Below are 13,343 nucleotides of genomic sequence, written 5' to 3' on the forward strand. Positions count from 1 at the left end.
GGAATCTCTATTCATCCTTATGAATCTTAGGAATCTCTATTGTTGATAAAAAAATATTAATCGAATAATTTCTGATTAAGAGATTTATTATAATCTTTTAAGCGGAATTAAACACTTACATAAAAAATCAAAAGTAAATAAATAAAATTAAAAGTATAACAAAATATCATAGATTAAAACCTTCATACCCCTAACAGGCAAGCCCGCTGCCATCTTGGACTGCATTATCCAAGATATATAGATGTGATATAGCCATGAAGAATAGTAAAAAAAAAATATCCTCGGTGTAGCTTGTTTGAGCAGTAACCAAACTACACACACTATGTACACTTTGTGCACTTCATACATATACCAAAGCACTGCCTACCCTAAAATTTATATATAACTCGTATAAGAGGAGGATTTTTGCCGTTTTATGCAATTTTCCTACTGTATGCATATCCTGGTAAGAAACCCGATGCACGCCACTGTTAATATCCTATTGTACTGAAACAAAACTCTGAACTAAAGGGACAAGTCTAAAAGCTAAACCTACCGCTCTTTTTTGTTGCCAACAACAACGCTGCTTAGCGGCAGGCATGGTGGTACTTAGTACTTCCCGGAAGAGCTGTCACCAAAAGTTCTTCTACTAAAAATCAGTAAGGGTGTGCCAAGACAGTGTTACAGACATTTCAATTCTTGCAAATCAAGATTGGCGTGAGCCTTGAACGAGAGTATTTCTTTCACATTCCACTAAAATCCTAAACATTTAGGTGAGAGAAATCTATCCACGAATCCATTCAGCAGGAACGTGCCCGTAGCAGGGATGTACCCCTAGTCTTGAAGCTGATGCAGTATCACATCAACACAATTTAGAAAACCACTGTGTGCCAGAGTTGGCACTTAGCTGGATGGTCTTATACCAAAAACCCTTACTGAGAGATCTGTCTAGTTCTTGTCTGTGGAAAGGATGACATTATTTATAGATCTGTCAATCTAGTTATGTTTAGAGTGTGCGACAGAATTAGCTGGTGCTAACTCTGTCGTACATGTCAAACATTTTGTGGCCGTTATCCAAATAAGCGTTCGCCCGAGCTCCCAAAATTCCAGACCAGTTCTGTTACAGACAGGAAGTTTACATCAACACTATTTCAGCTATATTTTACAATTACCACGCCTTGGTTACATTGAGTGCCTTTTAAAACGCTTCTACCGAGTCGAATTTGTGGCAACAATGTCGTAAAGCGAAAATAAAACAAAGAGCAATACCATGTTCTAATCATAATAAGAGTAGGTAGATATATAATATATCCATATATTCAAAATACGTTATTTCGTCTACCTAACATAAAATCTTAGAAGTATATAATATATGTCCAGCAGTGGACTTTAATCGGTAAATTTGATGATGATTATGATGACTAAGTATCTACTTATTCAAAAACTTCGTCCGCCTTTATTTTATTTATTTATTTCGCCCATGAAAACAAACGGTACCCAACCTTTTTTTTTTTAAATAGTAGGAAAATACCTGACTCCTACTGGTTAACGTCGTTGACCTTTACCTTCCCTTTCTTTCGTCTCTTTCCTTTACTTGTATTGTCGCTTCCAAGTATTTTATATAGATTCCCATTTCTCTGATGCCTCCAGAATTTTGGAGGTTAGGTTTTCTGTCTTTATTCCACTGCCTATTACCTTCTTCTTCCTATTTACTTTTTCAAATAATCTGCATCCTGGTTGTTATTATTATTATTATTATTATTCATTTCAAACAGTGCGACTCAATCAAGGCTCATTGATGCCCTAAGCAATCCACGTTTGAGGGTCAGCTATCCACTGGAAAACTTCTTATTCAAATGCCTTCCAATTACTGAAGGTCAGCAGTCGATTGTATGAAATTTTCCTTGTCTATGGCTAAAGAATATTTAATCGGTGGTCTTGATTCCCGTTCACCCCCCTAATGTATCGTAGCCAGGACTTCTTTCGCCTTCTAACCCCTCTTTTTTCTGCAATCTTCCACATCATAAGGTTTGAAGCAGCCGGCATCTATTGTGTTACAATATGGCCTAGGTACGAGATCATGATCACGCAATATATATCATCTGCACTCTGGCAATTGCTTCAGCGTTAGATACTTTAATCGTCCAATTTATGCGGAGCATTCTGCGAAAGTTCACATTTTTAAGGCTTCGATGATGGAGTAATTTCGTAATATATTCAGATTAGATATCATTTTAGATGCTTAACGAATTTGTGTGTAAAAATATTCATCAGTCATCTTAGTACCCATAACACAAGCTACGCTTACTTTGGGGCTAGATGGCGATGTGTGTATTGTCGTAGTATATTTATTTATTTATTATATGATAAATTGAACTAAAAATTACAGTTTATAAATACTTGGCTATTTATATTATTTAATAATGATTTTACTTTAGTGTTTTATTTAATTTTGATTTTTTAAGAGTAAAATATATGTAATATAATCTATTAGTTAATAAGTATCGGCTAATATTTTTTACGAATGTGTACGAAGTATGAAGGAGTTACTGAGAGTAGACTTATCTATCACAAAGCGTATTATAAAGCAACTTTTTTTGTTATTCTTTGAAATGCGTATTTCAAAGCAGTTTTGTTTTCAAATTCTAATAGCAATCATTATTTCGGTGCTGTGTATGGGGAGGCGTAATGCCCTAAGGAAATAACTATACTAATCCGGAACTGATTTCACATATCAATCACGTTCGATAACCACTTTTACAAATTTTCACCAATATCTGTTGAGCTATTTTGGGTAATAGGGCGGGAATAGGGCCAGCCCTATTCCTAGTAGATATAACTATCTAGTACCTACTAGGATATACTAATAATGCGGCTATAGTTTTTCTTATTGTCTGAACGCGAACACCTAGGAGCCGAGAAAAAGAAACAATAGCGCGTTGGGAAAATATAATCTGTAAATACATTTTCTTATATTTTTCAACAACTTGTACGGGTCCTTTGTCTTCGTAAATTAGTGATATCTGCATATCGTCTTCGAAAAGTGCAGAACTCCTTTGTGGGGTTGAGTATACGCTTTTACAACATGATTCCTCAGGAAATTCTTGACCTACCAATGCATACATTTAAAAAATGTGTAAAAACGCATCTAGTACAGCGAGGTTACTATACATTTGATGAATTCCTCAATGACAAGGTAAAATGGAAGCAGCCAGCCTCGCTCTCATCTCCCGCAAGATAGCAAAATGATTGTAAATGTTGATGTTGGAAAAGAGCAACTACTGAGTTTCTTGCCGGCTCTTCTCGGTAGAATCTGCTTTCCGAACCGGTGGTAGAGTCACACAAACATGCATACTTGACGTTTCAAAAGTGCTTATAAAGTAGGCCTACTTGAAATAAATGAATTTGAATTTGAATTTGAATTTCCCGCCAAACCAGACCAGACCAGAAACGAAATTGTAAAATCCCAAATGGCCCGAATCGAACCTGGGAGTTTCCAAATAGAAGACAACACCGCTCACCGATGTGAGGTAGTCGGTTCATGAGATACAGTCTGCTGTGATACTAATGATCGTTCACTAAGCCTAGGAATCGCCTACGCAATTTCTTTAGAAACATAACACAATCACTACTCCAGCAGATATGAACCCAAACGAACTAAACCCACTCTCCCCCCCTGCTTGTAGCTTGATTTATGGCAGTTTCTTTAAAAAAAAATCAAACTTCATTTATAAGTTCTTCATTATAAGCACTTTGGAAACGTCAAGTAGGTACCCTTTTTTTTTTTTTTTTTGTTATCGGGGGGGAAATCTTCAAAGATACCCGACCTCAAAGAAGATCGGGTTATGTGGGATTTTTACCCACTAAAACCCCCTCGGTGGCCATCCTCGGCACATAATTGGGAGGCTCCGGGATCTCCTAAGAACGCACCGGTGCCTCCCTCGTACAGCGCATGTAGAGCTCGTCCCGGGAGAAAATATTCCCCCGACCTCATTTGCCTTGCTTTGGCTACGGCAAGCTGCTATCCTACCCGGGTCGTGTAAATTGGTATTAAACGGCGAGAGCCCCAGACTGTCCGACACGACCCGATGTCCCTTCATCTGGGACTAAAGATCAGATGGAATTGGGCGATGATTGCCATCTGCACGCCTCGGTCGTCTCCGAGAAGGATCGGCTCTCTCTCGATCGCGCTCGGCAGCCTCCTTTTTAGCCATTACGATCTCGCAGAAGGTGACCATCGCAATCCATGCTTCATCCTCTGCAAGCATTGCTGCTACTACTGCTGAGGGAGAAAGGTCGCTCCCAACGTGACTGACTAGGGCAACGCGCTCTGGGTTCCAAGCAGAACACTCCGCAAGGGTATGCTGTGCTGTGTCCTGATTCTCCCCACAATGGTGACATCGCGGTGTTGCCTCGCGACCGATCCGACACAAGTACTCCCCAAAACAACCATGCCCAGTGAGTACCTGTGTCAGTCTAAAGGTGACATTTCCACGGCTTCTTGCCAACCAGGCCTCAAAGTTTGGGAGTATCGCACCAACAGTGCGTTGGCGAGCGTTTCTTTCCTGCTCAAGACGCACCCGCCAAATGGTGATGGCCTGTTGGCGCGCTTGCTGTCTCAGCGCTTTGGGTTCCACCTCTGCGTCCGTACTCCTCTGGCTAATAGTGCGACTTTCAGCATATATCCTTGCGTCCATGTCCGCCAAAATATCAAAAGGCGGACAACGAGCCGGAACTGTTGCCGCCTCAAATGATATCGTTCGATATCCTCGCGCTACCCTGATGGCCATCTTGCGTTGCACGCTGTTTAGTTTTGTTCTGAGGCGCTGAACGCTAGACAGCCTTTTGGACCAAACTGGCGACCCGTAAAGGGCTATTGATCTCACTACTTCAGCGTAAAGTTGTCGGACTCCTTCCTGCGGTCCCCCGAGGTTAGGCAGCAGACCATGCATTGCACCCGCTACTTTTTGTATTCGAGGAACCAAGCGTTCGAAGACGTGTTCCTCGAAGCCCCAGCGGCCGTCCAAGGTCAGCCCCAAGTACTTTAGATGCTTGCTCACTTGGACATCTGCATCACCAACCCGAACTGATGTGCTGGGTGGTTCCAAACGCCTGGGAAGCTTATGAAACCATAATGCTTCGGTTTTGTGGGGCGCTACCCTAAGTCCCAGTCCGTGAATTTTGGTGACTACTCTTGCCAGACCGACCTCTGCAAGACTTAGCGTCAAGTAGGTACCCTACCTGGTTGTAGTTACTCTACTACAGGTTCAGAAAGCAGATTTTACCGAAAAGAGTGGGCAAGAATTTTTCTATCTCGCGCGAGATAGAAACATTCTGTGGGATTTGGAAAAAATATTTATTAGTGTCTGACGTTAATTATGTTTCCGGCGTCGGTAGTCGCTTGTGGCCGCTAAACTAAAACATTTCAGCTATTTAAACTTGTCACCTTATGTCTGGACGATTTCGGGATATTTATCGAAATTCCTCACGGCTATACGTACCATAGGTCAAGAGCATTATTTTCTGAAATCTGGAACGAAGTTTATTTTGTAACGGATGTATCGTCATATGAATGAATCTTAGTTTCGCTGCGATCCTAATAGAAACCACTGGCATACGAGTACTTCGTAGAGGACTTACTCAATTACTTATTTTATTTATTATCTAAAAATGGTTTCTAATGATCGCCAAAAATCTCGTAGTTAACAAGCCTTAATTACGTTTGGTAGGCATTTTTTTTAAAGAAGCTATTTAACATCGCTACATACCAAGCAAAGATAAGGAGCCAAGCAAAAAAAAATATCTTGGGCGGTCATCAATGCAATGCAGGGTCGACCGCCCGCATTATATTGCGTAGAATAGGGAGTGAAAGTAAGTATCGGTAAAATTTACCTATCAGCACTTAGCCATACCTGGACAAAGCCGCGAGAACTGTTGTTAAATAAGTCGAAATGTAATATTAAAATGCCAGCTCTACTAAGCATGTTATCTAAATGTCATTACGGTTCTTAACATATCCCGTGGGAACTGTTTGCTGTCCTGGAAAACAAAAGAGGTTATGTTACACTCCGTACTTTCAACTAACTCGATGCCAAAAACCACGTTGATTGTTAGCATAGTTGGGGCGTGAAGGATAAAATTTTGCATTTATAACACCAAACAAAAATAATAAAATCTTATAATCTTTATTGATAGGTATAACCCCAGTTATTAAAATACAATTAAATAAATTGAAATAGTAAATAACATCAAAATAATAATAATAAAAACCACAAAAAATACGTAAGGATTACCGGCCTAATACAGGACTTAGGCCGGAAAACGTATCCTGGCACGGTCCTCCCCTCAGAATGAGAAGTGTTTAAGCCGTCGTTCAACAAACTGGCCTAGTAGGTATTAGTAGACTTTCAAGTTCACAGGCCTTTGAGAACATTATGGAGAACTAAAAAGGCATGCAAGTTTCCTAACGATGTTTTCTAGTGATATTTAAACGCACATAACTCCGAAAAGTTAGAGGAACGAGCCTGGGTTCTAGCTTTATTCTCTCCCCCAGCGGAGAGATTGAAGATTCATCACTAGACTATCAACGCTTATCGCTTATCGCGCAATAAAGCAAGAAAATGCTATATGATGCATGGTTCTCAGAAGCTAGTAAATATTTCGCTGCTGAATAAAGGGGGAAAATAATTTCCTCGAGAAAATCACTTTCCTATATTACATATACGCTCATTTTAGTGGTCCAGCTACTTGAGAAACACTACGCTAAATCAGATGCCAATATCAATGTACGTATTACTTTGTTACTATAGCGTTATAGTACGTACCTATAGGGATGTTAGCAAAATTCGCAGACTCATCAACCTATTACGAGCCCACTACAGAGCGCGTCTCTTCTCAGATTGAGAAGGGTTCAGGCTTAGTCCACCATGCTATCCAAGTTCATACTGTTAACACTACCACTCGAACACAAGAATATAGATAGGTCTAACTTTCTAAACTCAAGTAGATCCCCGCGTAGAGCTCAATCCCGAATAGTGAGCGTTCTCGCGTCCCATGGCTTCTATAGGTATTTAATTAAGCTTAACTTAAATTAAAAACCGCAATGTCGGTAACATGACATCTTACCATTTTCGTCAGTAGGTACTATGATTTACAAGATCACAAAACGCAGATCTTAGGTATCAATAACAGTCATATTTTTCTCAAAATCAGCTGAGAAAATGTTTTGAATATTTTATATAATAGCACTAGATGGTAATTTTACGCAACAATGAAACATTTCTATGCGCGCCGTAACAATTTTTTCTTTTAACAATTAGGCCGGAAGCCATCGAAGTGTCGACCTGAATGTTTATTGCGAACCTAACCTTCCGAAAATGGATTAATGTGTTTTATTTATTAAAAAGTAAGTATTTCCTATCGTGACAGTCTAGTGGTTAATACTTTGGTCTTTCTTTATGGGGGCACCGAGTTTGTTAAGTCCGTCTTATCAATTGCTGGAAATGTTAAGAAAAATCGTGAGGAAGGTGACCATACACGTCTGAAGTTGTCCAGGGCGTGTGAAGGTACCAAACAACACTTGGCCAGTTGTGAACTACGGTTGCCCTTCTCATTTTCCTGTAGTGGGCCGGTAATGGGTTGATGAAGATGGGATTATATCGCTTCTGTTGCGCGTAGCAAATGCAAAAAATGTTTAAAAGTGACTGAACGTAAGAGAATAAAAGCGATGCAGGCGCCGTGATATACTTGTCTGGAGTTCGTGGTCTATGTAACACGTAGGTACTTGAGGCTTACAACCTACACCTCAGGTTACACAGGGCGGCACGTGCCGACGTTGCAGGGCGTGTTTCTGGCATGCCCTGAGAAGTGTTTGCCTTATTCAAATTTTCAAATTCAAAAATGTTTTATTTATGTAGACCTTATTACAGGCACTTATCAAGCTTTCATACATTTAACATGTTACACTAATGTTAGTGATGGTGATAACTGCATTCTTTAACTTAAAACTAAAGCTAGGAGGGTTCCAAACGCGCTCTGGTCTAAGAAGAGCCCACAACAAACTTAGCCAGGTTTTTTTTTGTTATCACCACCTCACAGTCTCGTTAATGTTGAGCTATGAAGTAAGAGCAATTCACACCCAAGCTTTTTTATGATACATGTAATCCTTAATATTATAATAGGATTTTTCGATAAACTTACGTTTTATATAACTTATTTAAAGCCACCATTGAATCGTTGCAAAAAATCGCTGTTAGTGATCTACCTTTCTGCTGGTTCAGTAGACTTTGACCAATCATTAAGCATGAAAAAGGCTTCCATGTTTGACGTATACGGTCGTATAAGGTGGGGTTTCGATTCTCATAATGAATGATTGATTGAATACACTTTTATTGTACACCAAAGAAAAAAGTAGTTACAGAGATATAAACATATTAGAGCAAGCTGGTACAAGTCCACAACTATGCTATCTACGCAGCAGATACCCATTTATAGACCAACGCTTATTGATTAATACTGTAATTTCCCATCCTCCTGTCCACCTTTCAGTAGCGTGGTGGGTTAAAATTCTAAAGCCCTCGCTTCTATGAGAGATGACTATGATGACTGAAATTTTGGCTATGTGATTCCACATACTCTTATGATTTATTTACTTCTAAACAATTTACAATTCCAAATAAAATGAAAAATTGAGCTTGTAGATATATTTCGCATCCCACGAATTTCATAAACATGCAATAAATAATGTCTAACATGATTTTATAGTGGGAACTGATAATTTATAGGAAACTAGATGTTGCCGTGAAGTTATCTGCTTTGATTCGGTGTTTTAAAAATCCTTTGAACGCTGTTTCGTATTTCGTGTACTTAGTTTGAGATCAAATCAAAAATAAGGAGATCTGTTTATCGACATACTCATGGAGCCTGAAAGCTGAAGTCGCAATGGGCGGGTCATATGGATCGTAGGACCGACGGACACTGGGGTCTCAAAGTGCTGGATATGGCATCAGTAAATGCTACTTCGGTAGACCCCCCAATGGATTGAAATATATCCAAAGACACCGTGTCGTAACGTCCTACAAAACACCTTTTCCATAATATAAGAATAAGAACTAAAAAACAGACATACTTCCGCATTTATAATGCTCATGTAATATGCATTTATATTATTTTAGTTTTCGTGCATAAATTACAGCAATAGGCTCATGATGACTGGCTTCTGCCGTAGGTGTCGTGGGAGGTAAATATACGACGATTATACTCTGTAAGAGATTTCAATGGACTATAAATTTTACTGCTCTATTCGACGCCAAGCTTGCTTATATTCATGGGTCATTTAAGTAGATCATATAATATGACCCGACGAAGTTTGTTGTGGGCTTCTTCTTAAACCCCTTTTGAGTAAAGTCTTTATTGACTTCCCAGCATTGGTGAGCGCGGTGGGAGGTCCAAGGTTCAATCTCCGGCATGGGCAGTTAGAGAATTTATAACTTCTGAATTTACTCTGGTCTGGTCTAGTGGAACGCTAACAAAAACGTCCCGCCAGGCGATTTAGCTTTCCGTTGCTTATTAGATAATATTAAAATAATAGTTCATGAACACTTTCACGTGTAAAATAATTTCACGTCATTAAGAAGGGGATGCGTAAAGGCAATTCAAAAACACAGCGTCAAAAAAAAAAGGGTTCCCTCTAAAAACTGAATATAACTTACCTAAATTATAATAATTAATCATTTCTTTAAAAAAAGTACTTTTCGGCAGCCGGTTGGTGCAGTAGGCAGCGATCCTGCTTTCTGCATCTAAGGCCGTGCGTTCGATTCCCGTAGCTGAAAAAATGTTTGTGTGATGAACATTTTTTCAGCTATGGGAATGTTTTTCAGTGTCTGGGTATTTATATTATGAATATTTATGTGTATTATATTCATAGAAATATTTATCAGCCAGTCTAGTACCCATAACACACGCTAAGCTTACTTTGGGGCTAGATGGCGATGTGTGTATCGTATAGCCCTCAGGACTTTAAAATCAAATAATTTATTCTTAAAATAAACTCTTAAATATCTTTTTTAAATGTCGCATCACTGTAAAACACATTGGTGACTTTAAGAAAAGATTCGAAATATGAACTCGAGAAAAGAGTTCTTTACATATTTATATTTATTATTTATTTATTTTATGAGTAGTACCTATTGAATAGCCTATTCAATCTAGATAACTAGATAAATCATTATTAGCCCGATAAAACCTACTCTGATATTGTTTTCGCTAGTATCTCCTCCAACAATTTTCGCTCCTAAAGTGATGGGAAAGATTCATAGACTGAAAACAAACATTAACAAACATTTAACACTCAAAGGACGGGGGACTTTGGGAGGAAGAATGTCATCAAAATAATTTGAGTTTTAGTGCCCTCATCCAGACGCACTCACAGATAGAGTTGTCCCTTATCCTGAGTTCGGCCAGATGAACAGGTGTGCAAGCATGACCAAGACGCAAACGGGAAATTGTGGATGTAATCCAGCGATTCGTACTCCGATAGTGACAAAACCAGGGATGTCTTGGTATGTTTGGTTGGATGGAAGCGTAAAACTTACCCTTAACCGATTTTGAATCATTCCAAAAATGTTTCCAGGATCTGTCCATATTCTGTTACTCAAAAACTTTCTTCTCTATATCACATTTATGCAGATGATGTTCAAATTTACACTCAAACACTCTTGAGAATCTTCCGACAGCCAAGCAAGCCAAGCCAGCAAGGATGAACAGAGAACTTGATGCTATCCTTGAATGCCCCATTCAATCTAGATAACTAGATAGATAATTTATTAGCCCGATAATACCTACTCTGATATTGTTTTCACTAGTAGATCCTCCAACAATTTTCGCAAACTGCGTTCCCATTTACTCTCAAAGTGATGGGAAAGATTAATGGCCGTTGTCAACACCAATGCTTTGTTTTTGCTCGGATGTCTAGCACAGCCCTATCTCTTCGTTGGGCAAAAACACTGCAACCATTATTACTTATTATATTATTACGACGATGCGGTGATTGCCTAGTGGGTAGGACATCGACTTTTGGGGGGCCGAGTTCGAATTCACCTCCAACTTTTGCAAGTTAGGTGCGTTTTAAATAATTATTCTAATTCACGGCGAAGAGAAACATCGTGAGGAAACTTGCATGCCTGAGGGTTCTTCATGATCTTTTAATTTATGCAGTCCATTGATCCGCACTGGGCCAGCGTGCTGGACAACGGCTTTAACCCCTTCTCATTGACCCTTGAGGAGGAGACCCTTGCCCTGTAGTGGTAACATGTATGAAAAATACTCAATATTAAAAGATTCTAAATAAAAAATCTCAATCTAATACATAGTTTTTTTTAGTTTTGGTAGTTAAATAATCAAGCGATAATTCAATCATATAAACCCATTACCATCCCACTAGGCACGGGTCTCCTACAATGAAAAGGGTGTAGGCCGTAGTCAACCACGCTGGCCCAATGCGGATTGGTAGGCTATCTAACACCAAAAGTGGACACTTTGTTTTTTTCTCCAATTGAATGACGCCATTTTGGCGCTGTTAGGCTGTATGATGTTTATTTACGAGAGTTCAAGAAACTAAAAATCAAATTAGTATCAACAACGATGTCGATAGTTCCAGAGACACTCTACTCCAGAGTTGGCACTTTAAATGGGGGAAAAATTTAAACTAAATAAAATAAATAAATATACTACCTACATCGTCACCTAGCCCCAAAGGTAGCGTAGCTTTTATTTTGGATACTAATTTGACTGGTAATTTTTTGTATGAATAATATACATAAATACTTATAATAAACACCCAGACACTGAAAAACCGTTCACGTTCATCACCCAAACATTTTCCAGCTGTGGGAATCGAGCCCACAGCCTTGGACTCAGAAGGCAGGGTCGCTGTCCACTGCGCCATTCCGCCGTCTAACTATCATAATATGTATAAGAACATCGATCCTAACTAAAATTATTCATGCGAAAGTGTTTTTCACGCCCTAATATGGCATAGTTAGTTCAAAGGACAGGGAGTAACTTAGTTTTCTTTTTATCCCAGGAATTCAAGACTTCCAAAAGGGATTTGTAAGAAAAAGTAATTAACGCTGTCGAAGAACGCAGGAGACAGAATTTTTAACCGAAATATTTTTGTACTACAAATTAGCCAAGTAACGTCGTAACCGCCTCTTTTGGAATGGATATCATATACCTACTATGATATCAGTCCAGTGTGATAAAAGAGGTCAGTGATACCAAGTATTGATATCCCATGAAATGTGAGTGTGCACTGATTTAATGTAGCATTTTAAAAGTTCGATTGCCAGTGTTCAATACTTGAACAATAAAACATTTAAGTATCGATCCAGTTACTAATTACATCTTTGTTCATAGTCATCCCAGTCGGTGTAAAGATCTACGGCGTTTTATTAGTTTTACTTATTTTGTTTTGTCTATGTTTTTTGCTCTCTTGTCTACGGCAATAAAAAAGTAATGTAGCAAAAATAATGTTTGTTGTTACAATTAAAAATAAACAGTTGTGAATTGTGAATTTGGCTCTATAAGTTATTTCAATATATCCACAACCTAACAGCCAGACCCGCAACAAAGTTGACCGCTATGTTGTAATCTTATATCTTATACTAATATATAAAGCTTGCGAGTTTGTTTGTTTGTTTACTTGAACGCGATGATCTCAGGAACTGGTCGATTTGATAAAATATTTTAGTGTCTAATAGCCCAATCGAGAAAGGCTATAGGCTATAAAACATAACGCTAGCGCAATAGTAGCAAAGCACTAATGAAGAATGTTTAAAAATATGTTTTTTTTCAATTTTCAGAGCTTCCGGGCGTTCGTAAACTTTTAAAGTTTCGATAAAGTCTACAAATGTATGACAAAATGGTTTCCATTTAAACGTTATTTAAAAAAAAATTGCGACAGAATTGTACATCTTATAAGGTTGGCTTATATGCGGACGGCTTCGGCCTAGTCATTCTTAGGTGACGCTTTAAGTCCAATTAAAAGGGTATTCCAACGCTCCGCTTCAAAAGCTTTGTCACATATCACGCAGCAGAGCTTTTTGTGCTCAGAGCTCTTCCGGAAGTACTACTGCCATGCTTATTTCTGCCGCTAAACAGCATTGTTGCAATGCTGTGTTCCCGTCGAAAGGGCGTGGTTTTCAGTGTAATTACAGGCTTAAAATCTTCGGCTCAAGCTGGTGGACACAGAGCGGCATGTTGCAAGACGTGTTTCTTGCATGCCCTGCGTTACTCTGTTCATAGGCGATGGTTTTCCAGGTGGGGCATCTGCTTGGTCTATGTTGACCAATGTATCGCAAACTGCT

Source organism: Pararge aegeria, chromosome 6 (genome assembly GCF_905163445.1).
Source record: "Pararge aegeria chromosome 6, ilParAegt1.1, whole genome shotgun sequence".
Classification (NCBI taxonomy): domain Eukaryota; kingdom Metazoa; phylum Arthropoda; class Insecta; order Lepidoptera; family Nymphalidae; genus Pararge; species Pararge aegeria.